Raw genomic sequence first — 4,556 nt, 5'->3', positions numbered from 1 at the left:
AGCGCCACACCTTCCTCACCCTGCGGCCCTGCCTTACCCCAACCCATCGCCGCCCCACCCAGACGCCGGATCACACCTCGGTGGTTGTTGGACTCGCGTCGGATTCACGCCAGACGGCGTATCTAGTCCCGCCGCACCAGGATCCTAGCGCCGCCACCCACCCCGCCCCTCCTTTGTGAGGGATCCTAGGGCCGCCGCCCACCCCCGACGCTCCTGCGCGTCGGTGGATCCGCCGTCTTTGACCACGGGGCGACCTCCTCTACAGACCGGCAGCCAAGCCGCCGGGCTCGTGCCGCCCTCCAGGCCGGCCGTCTTCCAGAGGCTCGATGACGCGCCGCCGAACCGGCCACTGTCTCCGGCTAGGATAAGGTCGCCACGAGCTTGTCCCTCCTCACCCACCTTCTCCACCCAAATTTCCGCGTGATCCGCCGTGCAGGAACCACCTTTGCCGCTTCTTCATGCTTCCGCGCCCCGCCGATCCCTGGAGGCCGTGCTGCCGCGCCGGTGAACACCACCTCCCAGCGACCAACTTATCCCCTCTCAAAAAGTTGATCAAATCCATGGAGGCGAGGTCGCCATTCCCCTTCGCAGTGCATGTCGTGTACCCGAGCGGTTCAATTCATGGGTGCGTGCAGCCCGCTGCTACAGTTTTTGTGCGACGCAGTTGGATTACCTGCAACACACCTTCGACGTGCAGTTCGCCTGCGCCAGGGCCTGCAGCTCTGCCCGCGGGCATATGCAGTACGCGACGACTAGCATGTATACTTGGTTTAGGGAGCAAAACATCAGCGTGTCGTTCGGTGTTTTTTTGTTGTAGTTTACTACTCTCATTTGTATCACTTTGCACTTTTTTAATGGGAATCTTCGGTGCAATGAAGTATTCTAACTCTGTTCTTGCTGTCCAGTTTACCAACTTTTGCAGGAGATCGTGGTACAAGAAAGGAGAGAGAGACATGAGTCTTGAGCATATACTGTATGAGCAATTCTGGAGCCTCGCCGGCTGCTCCTATCTCAACCCAGACTAGAATCGAGTGCATCGATAGCTGCGGGCCGAGCTTCTTCTCCCTCGCCGGCGAGCTCCTTCTCCCTCTGCCAGTTGATTGAGGAGGTGCTGGTCAACACACCCCCTGGTGGTGTCCTATGGTAGGCGCGCTTGCAGTGCAGTCCGGCGGTGAGTGCGCTTGCAGTGCAGTTCGTCGGCGAGCCGTTTGCAGTGTAGTCTGGTGGTGCACCGTCGATGCGGGCTTTAGGAGGGTGGTGGTGGCACCCTCGCCTGGATCTGGGAGGAGTTGGGTAGGATGGGCGGCGCGCTGGAGAAGGAGGCGGCGACCACTCACCGCATCGCCAGCCTCCGTGCAGCTCAGTTGCCTCTCCTCGTGCAGCTTGCTTGCCGCCCCCGTGCAGCTCACCTCCGCTGAGCAAACTCTTTCTGGCGAGTCCACATCGCGTCCGCACCACATCGTGCAGTTTGAGTGCAGTTTTTGATTATTTTTGCAGCAGTACATCCATCCAACCCAACAATTTCAGAGTTTGTGTGTTCAGTGCAGTACCGCAGTGCAATGCAGTGCAGTTTCGGTTTCAGAGTCCGTTGAAGGCCTCGTGGTGCTATCCTCACTTAATTTTTATGTGAATTGTGTGTATAGCATGTGTAACAGAATTGCAAGGCCAAATTTGTTGTAGAAAATGATGGTTAGATGCGTTTCAGCGTAAAATCCTATGTGGTTCACTTGGTAAACCAAAACGTCTCTGGTATGTAAATTTTTGAAGCTCACTTTGTAATGTCGTGTGGCTCACCTCTCGATAGTTTTTGCGGCCCACTTACGCTCGAGGTGAAGCTCACTTTGTAATCTCATACGGCTCACCTCTCAATAGTGTTGCGATTCACTTACGCCCGATCCAATATGAAGCTCACTTTGTAATGTCATGTGGCTCACCTCTTGATAGTTTTGCGGTCCACTTACGCCCAGGTGGAGCTCACTTTGTAATCTCATGAAGCTCACTTTGTACTCTCATGCGGCCCACCTCTCAATAGTGTTGCGATTCACTTACTCGCAACGGGAAGTGCTGAAAAAATGTTACTAAGACGACAAAACAAAAGAATGATTGTCTTGAAAAAATTATGTTTAAATAAAAGAAACCATGCAGTTCTCTAAAAAGTCTGATGCAGTGCGGTTTTTCATCCGATGCAGTGCGATTTTCAGTCAGATGAAGTACCCACGTCGATTTGGGTGTCGCGAAAAACAAAGTGTCCACATTTCGGTAAATTAAAAACTGCTCTTAAACCATAACGAATTAGAGAGTTTTCTACATGAAAAAGTTGCGTCTCGTCGATATCTTTCCAACGACATATCATCTGAATCATTTCGACATCCGGTTTGTAAAAATTTCACGAAAAACGGCCGCTGCCACTCGTCGTCCGCCGCACGATTTTCAAAATTAACTTAAAAATGTAAGGAATCTCACAATCATTTCTATATATCAAAGTTGCACCTTGTCCATAGCTTTCCAACGACGTATTACACGCCTCGTTCCGACAAACAGTTCAAAAACTAGAGCGAAAACAGTACTGAAAAATGCAAAACTTTCAAAAAACGTAATTCTGCGATTTAGTAAATTTGAAACTGCTCTTAAACTGTAATGAGTTAGAGAAAATAATAGATATGAAAAAGATGCGCCTCGACGATATCTTTTCAACGGCATATCATTTGCTTTATTTCGATGAACGGTTTAGAAAAAATTACAAAAATACGCTCGCTGTCACTCATCGTCCGCGGGACCATTTTTCAAACTGCTCTTAAACCGCAAGAAATGTCAAAAAGTGTTCAACATGGCGAAGTTGCACCTAATCCATAGCTTTCCAACGGTATATTATACGCCTTGTTCCGATAAACAATTAAAAAATTAGAGCGAAAACAGTACCAGAAAAAACACTGCGTGCAGTTTTTTTGCGACGGGAAGTTCACTCACGTGAGTAGTGCAGCACACTTGGTTCAAGTAATGACTTGCACTTGCGTTGAGCGTGCAGTGCGGAAGTGTTATCAGAATAATTATTCTGCTAATATTATCAGAATAGACCGGCTATATATATGCGTTGCAACGAGAGAAAATTTAATTTCCCTAGCATAGACAAAAAATAAACCATTTATTTAATTTATGATGCACGACAATTATTCCTAAGATGAAAAAGAATTATGCTTTCAATCATACTGTCTTTGCAAAATGATCACAGTTCACTTTGCGGTTTCATAGTTTCATTCTCACCTCCATGCAACAATCAAATAGGAAGAAAGAAAAAAATTGTTTCGGAATAGGCCCATCTTGGCCGACGTAGGGGAGAAATAGAAATGTATTATTTTTCGCTGCTCCACAATTGAATTGAAGAAAGAAAAAGTGTGGAGCGGCCTAGCTCGGCCCACGCGTCGGAGAAACATAAAAGGTGTGTGGAACATCGGTAGATAGATGACGGCTGAAACTATAATTGGACGGAAGAATCATTCCTTCCTTTAATATTAGTATAACAATTAGTATATATGAAAAAGGGATTAGGGCAACAAAGTAACAGGAATTTAACATCGTGCAAAATTTCGATGACCTCATTGAGGCGATGACGGAGTTTGCAACATCTGGTTCATGACCATGAATAGCACGGATCATGTTGCATGCAGCCAACAACAACAATCAAACCATCAACAAAATCTAGGAGGTTGACGACATCTCGATGAATATTATTGTGAGTAATTGAAAATTTTCTTATAGAGCACGATGATTATTTTTTGAATGGATGAACATTTTATAACTGGCATTTTTTTTCAATAGGCACACATTTTGGAATGGGTGAACATTTTTTGAAATTAATATACATTTTTTGTTTGACGAAAATTATTTTCTAATGCATGAAGATTTTGAATCAGCGAACATTTTTTGAATCGGTGAACTTTTTTTTGAAATTCACAATCAGTTTTTATTTTTTTGAACATTGTTTTAAAAATTCATGAACATGTTTTGAATTCATAAACATTGTATACCTCTGGAACATTTTTCAAAATTCACATTTTTTTAATTTGGAACTTTTCTGAAATCCCAAATTATTTAATTAAGAAAAACTAAAATAAGAAAACAGTGGCATCTCTCCCCGCTTATGGGCCAGCCTAATAGGGTGCACGGATTCTATAACATTTTTCTGCCGCATCTGTCCGCAGACTGGAGGGGACTAGTCCGCAGACACAGAAGCAGCAGGACGCCATCCAGCCGTAGCCGCATACATTTCAACTCATATTTAAACAAATAGGACAAAATTCATGCAAACCGGCCAATATTCATCAAAGTTCGGTTAAAAAATAGCACAAATCATCATACATAGCCTGCAAATTAAGTCTGGTACAACAATGTCTTAAATTCGTCTAGATTTTGGATGTCCAACAAGTTTTTCATCAACAGATCATCTCGTTCCACACAAACCCCCCCTTCACCTTCATCCAACAGTGTGTGCACGTAAATGGCCGTCCCTCTGCTCTGTGGTACACCATGGCAGTGCGCGCGGGCTACATATAACATGT

Source organism: Triticum dicoccoides, chromosome 7B (assembly GCF_002162155.2).
Source record: "Triticum dicoccoides isolate Atlit2015 ecotype Zavitan chromosome 7B, WEW_v2.0, whole genome shotgun sequence".
Taxonomy (NCBI): Eukaryota; Viridiplantae; Streptophyta; class Magnoliopsida; order Poales; family Poaceae; genus Triticum; species Triticum dicoccoides.
This window is presented reverse-complemented; position numbering follows the sequence as displayed.